A 14,982-nucleotide genomic window follows, 5' to 3' on the forward strand; every position below is an offset into this window, starting at 1 on the left:
TTGAGTACCTGCTATTGACTACCGACTACTCACTGATCATTTACTACTACTTTCGTTTCTCATTAAGCCGTCTTGTCACGGAGTTACTTCTGAAAAAAATTAAATCGTCCCTTTTACTCCATCTGTGTCTGTAATGAAGGAACAGCTGTGCGCCATATTGAATTTCAATGCCAGACACTGGGTAAAATGCTGATGCACAGCAAATCTGCAAAAGTAGAAGCATAAATAATCACTGTATCTCTGAGACAGATGTGCTTACCAAGTAAAATTATTTCTCCTTCATAGAAAACAGGTAAAAATTATTCTTAAATATAGCAAAGAAATGACCTCTCCGCTGGTTGAGTGAAGTTTATTTTCAAGTAAAATTAAAAAGATTAATACTTTGTAACCGCCCGTTTTAATTTTTTTTTTGTTCAAGAAAGCAGATTTTTCTTGAATCCTAAAGGAGTAAGCATTGGGTAAGGTTGAGCAAAAAAAAGCGCGAGAAGTTACTAGTGACCAATCATTAGGGAGCTTACGAAACGACGACGCCGACGGCAACGACGACGTTACAAAACAATAGCTTTATTGAGCAAAAACAATTGCTCTGCACGCTCTGCATGTGCGTTTTACATTTTGGTACATTTCTTTGCCGTCATCTCCTAAATGACGACGTGAAATGACCAAATTCAAGGTTCTGTGGAGGACGTTAGCACATGACGATGAATTTTCAGTTCTCCCTCTACGCTTCCAACTCACTCATACCAGTTTAATTCCTCGACAGTTACTACACATTTTTAACGCGGCACTACATGAAATAGTTTCGTAGTGATATGAATAACGCGAACTCGTATTTTTAAATGAAGTCCTCGTAGCCGTCGTCGTCCTCGTTTCGTAAGCTCCCTATTGAGAACTCTAGTGATTGCTAGCATACCCAAGTGTATGGCTACTAGAAAACATTTCGCAATCTGGACGCTGGTTGAGTTCAAGATTACTAGCTTAGCCGGCAAAAGTTTCCTAATTAAGAAAACTTACTTTTATTTTTCAAAGTTAAATGTCACGTTATCTCCAATCAGCATAAATGGTGCCCAGTCGCAAACCATGTCAAAGCCGTCACCTCTCATCCACTTCATGGCCTGGTGAAGAGATTCAATGGCACTCTCACCACGAACAAGATGCTCGTAGAAACGACATATCAGCTGATAGAGCCACCAAAACGGACCGTACACTGGATCCTAAGAACGTTCGTGCGATACCAACGACTCCTTTTGCTCTAATCGGCCCACTTGCACTACGACAGCAGCTAAGTACCACCAGTTTAGCTCGCAGTTGAACTTGTGCAATGTCAGATATCGTCAAAAGGTAATCTTCTTCTTCAGGAGTCCTGTCAGAAGGGCGTACCGGAGAGAGGGCAATTTCCCCTCGGTCGGCATTACCATGGGCTGCAAAATGTAATAGACTTACTGAACGTAACCTGTCAAGTACCACTTGCTTTGTGGCTTTCTCTCCTAGCAAAGGTTGAACACCTAGCAGTCGTGCAATCATGGCTGCTTCACTTCCTGCCCATGGTAACCTAGGAAAGGCCATGTTCTTTCCTTTGTAACGCACCGTACCAACATCTGGATCCCTCACTATCAGTGCCCCTGTCTGACTTTCTTTTTTTGTTTGTTTAATCTTATTTTACTTGAACTGCTTACATTACTAACAGTACATACTACTTACTCAATTAACAATACTAATACTACCTACGACTTGGTAATTATACTATTTACAATTTTAACATTACTTACAACAGAGTACTGACCTTATCGCAATCTAATCACTACTTAAAACATGGTATGAACACTGTTTACAATGCAATATTTGCGCGGTTTACAATACTAAAACTAATATAAATTACGGGACGCATAAAATACAATAAAGTTACTTAGACAGGCAAAACATGCAATGTAATTACTAACTGACTTACTGAATAACTAAAGGTATCGAGAAATTTACTCAGGTAAGAAATTTGGACCACTTTTTAACAAAAGCAGAGGAATTATTCGTCATGATTGCGATATATTTTTCTATGTCGATTTTATCTTGTACAAGGGTGATGCAATCCGCAAACTGAGGTCTTTTATCATCTAAGGCATTAGTGTAAAGAAAGTATTTTCCGATTAAGATTAAGTGATTGAGGGTTAAACAAGATGACCAGTCGTCAAGCACTCCATATATTATTTCATCTTTAGAAAGAGTAGATTTCTTTTCTGGAGAAATCGAATTAAACCAAGTAGTAAACTCAGACCAGAACGATTTCGCAACATAACACGAAAAGAGAAGATGAGAAATCGCTTGTTCAACATTTATACAATATGGGCAGTAAGGGTGAGGTTTTTTCTTCATGTTGTGTAAAATGGTATTTGTAGATAGTATATTATGTATTATTTTGTACTGAAAAATGGATAGTTTCACTTCTTTGTGCATCAAAAGCGCACTCTATTAATCTTTTTTCTGCAGTAGGTGGACACTGCTGTCGGCTAATCCGAGTATTGTACACTGTCTTGCACGTGAGCTTATCGATCGCTAGTCGAGTGCTTGTCAGGACATGTTGATGCTCGTCTCTTTTTAGGCTTTTTGTCCGCTGCTCGTCTCTTTTTATACTTTTTTTCCACTCATCAGGTATAGCCGACAACAAGCTACGGTAGTGCAGAAAATTACATTTAATTTTACATTTTTGCACAAACGCTCTAAGCGACAAAGAATTATTTCCTAAATCATTAACAAGGCAGGCTAGTTTACATATGCCGACTTGATTGCAGATTCGATAATAAACAGATGATTGGTTTATTCGTATAAAACGTTTATTCCAAATTATTTGATTTAAAATGTCTTCTTTATCTTTAGGCGTTGTACAGTTTAATTCTTGCCAGTGTATTAATACAACTCGATAGAATTTTGGTAAGTGTTCGTTGATACATAAATATTCGAGGTCGTAGTTGCATTGAAAGAGAAGTTTTCCTCCTACGTTCGAAAGCAAGGATAGTGGAATAAGTTTCCATGGTCCACTGTCGTCAGAGCACAACCGCTTTACCCATGCAATTTTCAGAGCCTTGTCAAATAATGAAAAGTCAATCATACTAAGTCCTCCATCATTCTTACCTTTCGTGATAGTTGTTTTTTTAAGTTTCGGATTTTTATCTTTCCAAATATAATTATATATTATTTTGTTGACTTCAGCAGTAAAACCAGGTGGAGTGTTCAATACGCTGCAAATAAACGTTAATTTTGATAACGCGAGGGTTTTAACGATATTGATTCTACCATAAATTGATATGTCTCTAGAGGACCAGATGTTTTTTTGTTGCAAGTTGCCCCTGTCTGACTGTGATGGTCTCCAGGACCATCCTGAATGAGCTTGAGAGTCGTTAAGGAAGGAACAATGCGGATCCTGAAAGTCTCTGATAAATACCTCCCGTCTTCATCAACTAAAGCTGAAAATGGAACTTGGTTTAAGGAACGATCAAGAACAACAATGAGCTCGCGCTCCTCAAGTAGATCAGCTACCGGACTGATCAACATTCTGTAATACAAAGAAAAGCTCGATTCAGAGTATTGACTTTCCTCATCTTCTTCCTCTATAAGTCTCGATGCTGCGAGGCTCTCAACGTCATTTAAACATCGATCTTAGCAATAGACACTGAATCTTGGAAAACTATTAGCAAAGAATGCATCTAACTTGCTAACTAGTGCGTCATCAACTAGTTTCTCATCTACTGTTATTGTTCGGAAATGAATGATTCCACTTGTCTTGCATGAGAACCCAGAAAAACAGATCATGATGATGATAAAAAATGTACAGACAAGAAGAGTTGCTTTCTTTTTTCATAATATTTTCTATACCAATCCATGATTGCGGATCAGCTGAGATTTGGCTTTCAACAGAATACTGAGTTGCCATCAAGTCTGCTAATGCTCTAGCACGTGCCAGCTCTAAAACATAGAGCCCATGGTTCGGATTTCTCCAAAGACAACAGAAGGCACTAAGATTTCGGTAGGGGAAATCGAGAAAATCTGAATACGATACCTTAAAATCGTCGTTTCCTCCTAAAAAGCTTCGTAAAGATTCGCTTTTGGTCATATTCAGAAAAAGACACTCAAACATTTCCTGGTTCTTGGATTGGCATAACTTCACCATTGTAAGACCACAAAGAATGTTAAACTCTTTCCCTAGGTCTTTAATGTCTCGAGTAATCAACAGTCCCTTCTCAAGAAAAACTTCAGCCATGTCATGTTCATCAACAGATAGATACAATGTTCCTAAATTTTCATAATCTGCTGCTTCTCCTTCCTTGTCACGAATTGGTATTGTGATGGTAAGTTCTTTCTCGAGATATTCTATAGCTTTGTCATATTCACCAACAGATTGAAACACAGGTCCCGGCTTTCCGTAGAAGCTGGCTTCTCCCCTTTTGTTACCAATCTCTTTTTTGATTGCAAGTGTTTTCTCAAGATATTCTTTCGCTTTGTCATATTCATCAATAGACTGCAACACAGTTCCTCAGTTTCCGTACCAGCTGGCTTCTCCCCGTTTGTCACCAATCACTTTTTTGGTAGCAAGTGCTTTCTCAAGATATTCTTTACCTTTGTCATATTCGCCTCGGGATATTAACACAACTCCTAAGTTTCCGTACAAGTTGGCTTCTCTTGTTTTGAAATATTTTGTATTCTTACTTAGAGACCAGTCAATTTATCCTTCAAACGAACTAGTTAAAAACTGTTATCATCATTATCATGATTAATATTATTAATAGTCCAAAATAAATCTGACTTCTGAAGCGCTTCAGAAGTCAGATTTATTTCGGGTTATATTATGGAACGCTTCTCGGTCACTCACGCGGCCATACTGGTATATGCCAGGTCGTCCCCTTAAGCCTGGCAAATAGTAGAGATTTATGTATGTGAAATAATAATTGATCCCTGCCTCGCCCATTCTGCTGGGTTGGACCTGAGTCTCCTGGGTCCTCCTCACATCAGCACTGATTAGGCAATTGCAATTGACACAATGGTGTTGTTTAAAAAAAAATAGACCTGCATGAAAGATCATAAAACCGCTATGAAACCATTTCGTTTGACAAGCATGTGCTTGCGTTTTATTGCACAACAAGTGGTCAAGCAGTATTCTGTAAGTACAAGAAAAACGTATTCACTTTTGAATACGTGGGGAAAGAAAAAACACTAACGTCGCCTATTATCGTACGTGTACCCCGCCAGCCATGTTGCCGACTTTCAGGCTCGCTTACGCTCTCCCCATCCCCCCCACCCCCCCCCCCCCCCCCCCGAACGGGTTAGTGAGTGATCAGAGTCGCTCAGAACGATCAGAAACTGTTCACAGATAATATTTCAGGTGCCTGTGACAAGATCTGCCAGCAAATGTTGCACAATCAAATTGAAAACAAGCAGTGACAACATTGATTCACTATTAACAATTGTTGAATTACCATTATTAGCGTACATACAGGCACATCCATGCACCTATAATGTATACATAACGCAGAAACAGATGGATCAGCCGCCTAATAGCTATCTATAGCCATATGGAATACTTGAAATTTCGGATTATGAAATCAAATAAAATCAACTTATGGATTCTATAGTTGTGACCTCACACTATTGACAAAACTGTCCATCCTTTTCACAAATGGACTCATAACTATAGAATCGAGAGATTCTCTCAAAGAGTCTACAAATCAAATTAACGCCCTAGACTTTGGGTAAATTTGCATACAACTCTCTGTTTTTCAACACGATGTCAAAACCCAATGTGAGCAATACATTAAATTGTCCCTTTCAGTATTGTTTTCCCAAAGCATGAGCAGGCCATAATCAGTCCAACAATGGGAGTCCGCATATCTGAAGCTAATGCAATCATAATGGTGTCAATCATACTCGATTACCATAGATTTGCAGATCACAAAGGCGAGCCAGACAGGGTGAGTTTATGTGCACTAGGAATCTATCGAATCTCGTCCTCTCTCCATCACAGAATCACAGAAATTTCTTCAAAGTTCTGCCACTTGCAAAGTGGCTTTCCTTCACATTATTCCACAAAATACAGATCCTTCACAATATATCACGCTCATGTGAGATCGACAGATGCCAGCTTAATCTCAGACTTTCTGACCAGACATTTTTTAGTATCCGTCAGCTCTTCCAGATCACTTTCCGAATTGAGGACGTGTTTCGGGACGTATTTGCCACCGGTAAGTTCCCTTGATGCTATAGTCTCCAGGACACACGCAATGTATTCATCCAAGCCGGGCTGCCTTTCTTGTCTGCTATAAGCATCTTTCAAAAAGAGTTTCACTATTCCTCCACACTGCCCGGAGGTCAATGCTGATTTCAGTTTCGCATACATGCTCGGGGGTTCAGGGAAAGTGGCGCCATCATCTGAGTCAGATTCAGGATCGTCTTGTTGAGGATCACCTGAGTCTTTCTCAGCAGATGCAGCTTTGCCAGCCTGTTTTACCAGAACAGATCGCTTCACCAAGTTAAATGCTACCCCCGGTTTGTTGTCTAAGTGCCCGATACCAACAGTGGGTTTTGAGCCTTCTGTCCAACTATCGTCTTCTTCTTCTTCTTCTGGTTCTGAACCATCATCAGACTCACTGAGTTGTACGGGTACCATAAGCATGGTTGATTGATTGGCCGCGAAGATCAAGTCGTTGATGAATAAAAACACACTGACAATGATGTTAGGAAGGTCTGCGGCAGTCCAGTGTCGTCCAGCGTGTTCATCCAATGCCATCAATGTCATCACCAAGCGCTTGTAAATATATGAAGATACATACTCATGACCACCAACATTCTCGCCCAGATCCCTGAATGTTATGTACTGTGCTGGATCTTCAAGATGATGAACGGTCCAAGGTGGTATTCCCGTTGACAGGTGCAATGACATCAAATTATTCATCAACCGCTCACGTTCAAGTTCAAGATCCTCGTCTGTAGCAGTTTTAGTCATCTTCCTCTTCTGATAGTCTATGATTTGAGTTACCAAATATCGCGGCATATACCTCGGCAGTGTGAGTGGGATCATGCTGTGTAATATCTTGCATATTCTGATGCTGGTCTTAGCGATGGAGCCAAAATCATACGTAGATAGCCATGTTTCTTCTGCTGTCGATAAAACTGCACTTTTGTGAGTTCCGCAATCCAGTCGGAACCACAAGTCATGTGCATAGTCACTGGATCTTAAGTAATGGTTTACAACATCTTGCTCTGACACCTTTATATTATCTGAACGTAACAGTAGTATCGGGGCAATGTCAACCGAAATCATGAGGGTAGCTTGATCATCAGGTCGCTCGTAACACAATTGTAATGTGTATGCCGGCATGTTCAGTCGCAATCCACTGAAATTTGGGTGATTGAAGCCACTGAACTGCCAATTTAAAGGGAGGGTGTACTCCCGTAAAACTTTGTCAACAGAATTGAAAAAAGCGAAGGCGACCGATTCGGTATTGAGGATGAAACGGTCTCCTTTTTTACCAACTGCACTTCTGTAGCGTGGAGCATCATTTGCACCGTTGAGCGATAGCATCTCGACAATGTTTCCTTCCTCTATGAAGTGTACAATGTTATGGTTGTCAGGATCGCCATCGAATTGTAGATACAGAATGAATCTGCTTTTCTCCTGCTCAAGACCTTCGAACTTGCCCGCTCCTCTCAGCAAGCTATCCAAGTCCAGCTCTAAGCAAAAGTCATACTCATCAGGAGCCCCAACTTTCAGACCATTGTGCGAACTCCCCATCCTCAAAAGGCGCCCCTTGAAAATTGGAAACTCAGCTGATAACTTTTCAATCACGCCTTCAACTATCTTGTGCACATCTTTGGACATTGTGTCGACGAACTCATCAGTGGGGTCAACTCTTCCTCTGACATCAAGTTCCCGCATATAGTCAATCATAACGGTGCTGTCCAAAGCATGGGCACCATGAAAACATATTGCGTGCTGCCATCCACACGTTTTGAAATCATTAGTGATGCTTTCTGAATCACAAGACGCATTGGGGTGACGACCTCTTGTATGAGCGTGGTGAAACTCCAGTAATCTTCTTGAGAAACTCCACTTGGCCATGATTTGCTGTTGCAGTGTTTTCTTGCAGCTGAAATATATTATGCATTTTACTGACTGGATTAAATATAAAATGCAATTGTTGATAGGGTTTTAGGTGTGTACAGTTTTACACAGAAAGTTTATAGACTCAGCCGACCTGACCTGCGATCACGTTAATATGGAGGTGAAGTCACCTGATTTCATCTTGGTGCCAAACAAACATACACATTTTGTTTCACGCTAGTAAAACTCAAAGTTTAACTCACATTTCGTGTCTGAAACAAAGGGTGTATGTTTGTTTGGCACCAAAATCAATGTGAAATCAGGTGACTGATTGGCTGAACGTCAGCCAAATGGTCGTGTGGTACCTGGGAAAAAGACTAACAAATTCTGAGATATTGCCAGAGATGGGAAAATGTACATGTACAGACAACGTGACGGATGGACAACAGACGAAACGTAATAACCATATGTCGTATCAATCCTGTAGCCAAAGTTCTGACCATTGTTTCTTGAGAGAAAAATGGTCCATGCCTATATGGCAACAGATGTGACCTCAATTTTGACCTTTAAAAGCCACCCAATATCAAATTCAGGGTCACCATGTTTAATTCCACATAAGACCTAACACCAATTTAAGAGCTCATTTCAGACAGATGTCCTTTCATTTCTCTCTATAAACACAGTTCCTAAGTCTCCGTACGATCTGGCTTCTCCATTTAAGTCACCAATTTGTATTCTGATGGCAAGTGCTTTTCCAAGATATTGTTTAGCTTTGTCATATTCACCAACAGATTGAAACACAGTTCCTAAGTTTCCGTACGAGGTGGCCTCTCCTGTTTTGTCACCGATCTCTTTCTTGATAGCAAGTGCTTTCTCAAGATATTCCTTCACTTTGTCACATTCACCAAGAGATATAAATACAGTTCCACAGTTTCCGTACAAGCTAGCTTCTCCCCTTTTGTCACCAATCCCTTTTTTGATGACAAGTGTTTTCTCAAGATATTCTTTAGCTTTGTCATATTCACCAAGACGCTTAAACACAGTTCCTAAATTACTGTAAATTGCTGCCTCCCCCTGTTTGTCCACAAGTGTTTTGATGGCACGTGCTCTCTCAAGATATTCTTTAGCTTTTTCTGTTCACTAACAGATTGAAACACAGTTCCTAAGTTTCTGTACGAGCCGGCTTTTCCCCTTTCGTCACCAATCTCTTTTGTGATAACCAGTGCTTTCTCAAGATAGTCTTTAGGTTTGTCATATTCTCCAACAGAATGAAACAGAAATAGAAGACAGAAAGAATGAAGCATACACTAATGAAAAGGTTGGAATAATATCTTATCATCTCGGTGTCTACCACAAAGCTAAGGAATAGCTTCAGAAAGCACTTGCCATCAGAATACAAATTGGTGACAAAAAGGAGAAGCCAGCTCGTACGGAACCCTAGGAACTGTGTTTCGATCTATTGGTGAATATGACAAGGCTAAAAAATATCATGTGAAAGCACTTGTGATCAGAATACAAATTGTTGACAATGAGGGAGAAGCCATCTCGTACAGAAACTTAGGGATTGTTTGTCAATCTGTTGGTGAATATGACAAAGCGAAACAATATCTTGAGAAAGAACTTGCCACCAAAAAAGAGATTGGTGACAAAAGGGGAGAAGCTAGCTCGTACGAAAACTCAGGAACTGTGTTTATATTTCTTGGTAAATATGACAAAGCGAACGAATACCTTGAGAAACCAATTACCATCAAAAAAGACAAAAGGGAAGAAGCTGGCTCGTACGGAAAAATTAACTGTAAATAGTTACTAGATGTTAACTCGAAAACCTTACGGTTCCTTTAAACTCTAGGCTCCAATTACCTAAACTACTTTCCTAATTATTCTCTTTAATTAACTTGTAATGTATATAACAATCCTTTGTAATTAGTCTAAGTGTGAGTTAATAAATATTGTTGTTGTTGTTGTTGTGTTTCAATCTGTTGGTGAATATGACAAAGCTATAGAATGTCTCGAGACAGCACTTGTCATCAGAATACAAATTGGTGACAAAGAAGGGGAGGCAAAAGATTACGAAAATTTAGGAACTGTGTTTCAATCTGTTGATTAATGTTGGAAGGTCCACGACCCTAAAGATTCTTTCATTTTACCATCATACACTATGCATAAGTCACATAACCGAGCCGTTCCAGTTGAGCTATATAGTCTATGAAACAGAAATAATTACCTATTGTGTTTTATGCATGGTTAAGGCCAAAATGAGGGCAAAAACACACAACAAAGATCTCTGTCAGGCTTCATAACCATCTCAATCTATTAACTTTGATCAACAACGCAATATCCCTGAAAGGCATTGGACTGTGCTAGACTAACTTGGACACTCGCACATAACAATCTGAGGTAACCAAGTATAAGTCTATAAGACTTTCCTTTAAACTCAAACAGGTTGGCTGCAACTCATTGCTAGGATCGAGTTGTCGTCTCAAAGGACATCATCGTTTCCCTTGCTTAAACCCGTCCATATTCTCGACAGGCCTCCCAGGTTGACACACGGTTACCACATGGGCCACATGGCACATGAGCCACAACACACACTCACGCGCTCTGTTTAAACAGCCGTTGACGCCAATACGTGAGCTGTGAATCCCCTTCAACAGCTTGCTCCTAGAGGCACGTGGAACCACAACTCGCTCTCTTTTCAGGATGAGGCCATCCTGGATTGACATCTCGTCACGCATGTTGAAGTAAGGGGAGATAATACTGGGAAGGTTACTCTTATACTCCGGCCAGCCCTTCTTAATCACGGCTTTCAAGACTTAAAGAGATTCGTCCGCTTTAGTGTCTCCCTGGATCTGAGAATACATGATTACGGCAGATACTTGATCACGTTAGTGGTCTCAAACTCTGACTCGTCTTGATCATCCGATGGGATAAATGCCCTTGAAAGGGTGTCTACCAAGATCTTGTTTCCCTTCTCATACTTCACCTCCAGGTCGTACTTCCGTACATGAATTTACCATGCCTTTCAAACGCTTGGAAGCACGATGCAAAGGCCTCTGAAAACCAATCTCTTTCTGCCAAACGTGAAGTCATTAAACTTCTCCATGGCGAAAACAATAGCAAGCGTCCCTTTTCTATCCGTGCGTAGCGGGACTCTGTTCGTTAACGCCCCATTTTCATAGGCTATGGGGTGTCCGCCCTGCATAATGGTCACACCAAGACCAGCTTGGCTGGTGTCACACTGTACCTCTAGCGGCCCATTTGGCTTGTAGTAGGATAGCACAGGGGTAGACACGATGAGGCTCGTGACCTCCCTCCAAGCCCGTTCTGTGTGTTGGACCAACACCATTCTACATCGTTATGTGTCAGGTCACGGAGCGGTTTCATCACGTCGGGTAGGTTTGGCAGGAAACGACTGATATAACTAACCATACCATTTAGACGGGACACATCGCCTGGATTCAGTTTCAAGTCATTTCAACAATCCCTCTGATTTTCTGCGGATCTGGCCACAGGCTTTCTGTTGTCAGGAGATGCCCATGAAAGGTGACTTCCTCACACTTGTTGTCCAGTTTCGTGCGGTTGAGCTTTATGCCCTTTAGCTGACACCTCTTCGTGAAGGCCTCCATGTTACCATCGTGATCAGCATCACCTCTTCCATAAATGAGCAGGTAATCAGCTATTAAAAAACACCTTGGTAGACGCAAAAACTCTTGGTGTAAATGCTTCTGGAATATCTCACTTGAGACCAAACGGCAAAAGAAGCCAGCAGTATCTCCCGTGAGGAGTGGCAAAAGTCAGCACCAGACTAGACTCATCGTTAGTGAACACACGGGCCTCTGCTAAATCGGGCACCACCTCGTCAATAACAAGAATCTGGTATCTTTCCCTCCTCGGGGCAGCATTAAGCGCCTTAAGGATCAATGCAAACTCGTAACTCACCAGATTTCTAGACAGCGACAACGAACTGGCTGACCCACTCTCTCGGTTCATTGACAGGAGCAATGACATCCAGATCCTGCAAACTTCGAAGTTCCGCCTTGAATTTCTCTTTGACGCAGAGAGGCACTTTCCTGGCTGGGAGAATTACCGGTTGACAAGCCGGATCCACTTGCAGATGAACCCTTTCTGGAAGCTTGCCTTAAACACATCCGCATATTTGATAATCAGATCATCTTCCAAATTCTCCAAAACACTCACAAAGTTTTCCTTGTGCACAGTTAACAAACCCATCTTCTCAGTGGCGTTTAATCGCAGAACTGGAGTTAGTTTGAGTTTCTTTGACTAACAAGAACCTTGCTTTGTACTTCGCATTGTTTCGTGGATTTACAACTGGCAGAGCTCAGGTCCCCACAGGCTTGACCTTGGTGCCATTGCACATAATAAGGGACTGGGAACAAGGAGCAAGATCCACTTTTCCCACATGCTTGTATGGTAAAATGTTAGCACTAGCTCCACATACAACTTGAAACCTGACAAGTTTCAGCTGGACCAGCATTTCAGAAAACACGGCCTAATCTTTCATGGCTTGAACCCTAACAACAATTGTCTTTTCCTGGTCTTCATCACTCTCGATAGCGCAAACGGCGGCATCCTTACCTTTGCATCCTCTTGCAAAAATGGTTCTTTTTCTTGCACCACTTACAGACTTTACCCCAGGCAGGGAATTTCTTTCTCTCCGGGACATCATCATGGCCACAGAATTAAACGAAATTGTCCTTCCCGACCGTCCATCCGGCGTCGGGAATTTGAGGCTTTTTCCTCTTTGACTCGACCTGATTAATGTTGTCTGCCGGTTCTGACAGCGACTTCATCTGCGACATATGTCGATACACCGATCCAAAGTAAGATTTCTTATTTTCAGTTGCACGTCTTAGCCAGCGTTTTCAATTCGGCGATAAAACTATCCACCGGATCGGTTAGAAGTTTATCTCGCTTCGCCAAAATTACGCCGACCTCTCCAATACAGTACTTCTCCAATTTATCCATTAACACGTGCCAATCATCCGACTCCTCGGCTTCAGTGTAACTGAACGCCTTGATAACTTTCAAAGCATCATCTCAAACCGTCTGCTTAATCATCGCTAGCTGGTATTCCGGGCTCTCTCGATTCAGCCTAGAAATGACGAAATAGTTGTTGTACTTTTCCTCCCAAAGCTTCCAATTTTCGGCGACTTCTCCGCTGTGTTTCAAAGCAAGAGGTTGCGGAGGCGTGATCGGACGAAACATCGACGATTGAGGCGGTAAAATTTGGGATGTTGTGCCCGAGCTTTCACCACCAGAGATTTCTTCATCACCCATGTCATAAACGGTTTAATTTGTCAACGACCAAAATGAAGCTAAATAATTTACCACTGCCACCATGTTATAAAACGAGGGATGACAAAGGATAAAACTAAAGTCGTTTACTCAGTGCAATCTACATCGGAACTGACTACGAATATTTAAGTAGATTCAACTAGCTGGAGCGGGTCTCTACAGAACGCACGTGTGCCAAGTTATACAACATTACGCATCTTATCATAACAGGGTGTAGTGTTGCAAATTAATTAACCTTTTAAATTTGGTGAGTATCTTGTATGTACGGTTACAGCGCTCATTGCCATCAGTCTGATGTCAAGTTAGATCAGAAATCAAGTGTCATGTGTGGTTAAGTGTCTTGTCTCGTTCTTGCCCAGGTAATGTGAACAAAACCTCTGACTGCAAAATTGAACTCAAAATAACAAAAATGAGAAGTTAGAGAAGAAGATTTGAAAGCGGCCTTAACCTTAATGCTAAATCCTGAGGGAAGAAAAAACGTTACCCTAACAAATTAAACTCTAAGAAAGAGGAAACGGACTCACTTCGGTCGGAATGAATAACCCTGACAAATGGGAGACAGAAGCGTTGTGGTAGTCACCGAGATAACAAGATATTATTCCAACCTTTTCATTAGTGTATGCTTCATTCTTTCTGTCTCCCATTTCTTTCGTGATATTAATCGCTTTGTCATAAAGTTCTCTTGCTTTTAGATATTAATAATGCATTAGATATATGTTGGCCAGTTTTACGAGAAGATTTCCTTCCTCGTCTTTTTTACCACACTCGCGGTAACGGCAAAGCAGAGAGCGCTATGAAGGAATCCAAGAAAATTCTCAGAAAGTGCAGAGCGAGTGGTTCAGACGCATTTCTAGACTTACTCAATACCCACAATACCCCGCCTGCGAGTGTCCAAGTTAGTCTAGCACAGTCCAATGCCTTTCAGGGATATTGCGTTGTTGATCAAAGTTAATAGATTGAAATGGTTATGAAGCCTGACAGAGATCTTTGTTATATGTTTTTGTCCTCATTTTGGCCTTAACCATGCATAAAACACAATAGGTAATTATTCTGTTTCATAGACTATATAGCTCAACTGGAACGGTTCGGTTATGTGACTAATGCATAGTGTATGATGGTAAAATGAGAGAATCTTTAGGGTCGTTGACCTTCCAACATTAATCTTGGCATCTTTGCTCTTTAAAGCTTGTCGGGCTTCAAAATTATAATTCCCTTCCACTAACAGGCATTGAATTAATAGAGTCTACATTCCTCGCCTTCCTATCATATAAAAACAGACTAGCTTGAAGACAAACAATACAACTAAAGAAGGATGGCTTTTGCCATAAGTCTGTTGTAATTCTTCATATTTATTATATGCTAGTGATCATTTCATAATTTACTTCGCAGGTTTTCATTGATTTCCTTCTGGCGCCTTCTTATGGTAGTAATATCAGTTCTCAGAACCAAAAACTTTCTCGTTCCTACAGAAAACGATTGAGTTTGTGATTAATCCTCACTTTGTGATTGTCTGAATGTCTTGGCTATCAAAATCGAGCCATGCATATATATTATTCTAGCTGGTTAAGATCGAGACCAGAGAT

General features: G+C 40.9%; 1 pseudogene; it reads right to left on the bottom strand.

The window, feature by feature from the left end:
* Positions 1-567: 567 nt before the first annotated feature.
* The window catches only part of LOC138020364 (uncharacterized), an 18,373-nt pseudogene continuing 3,958 nt past the window's right edge, over positions 568-14,982 (bottom strand).

Source organism: Montipora capricornis, chromosome 10 (assembly GCF_036669925.1).
Source record: "Montipora capricornis isolate CH-2021 chromosome 10, ASM3666992v2, whole genome shotgun sequence".
NCBI classification, from domain to species: Eukaryota; Metazoa; Cnidaria; class Anthozoa; order Scleractinia; family Acroporidae; genus Montipora; species Montipora capricornis.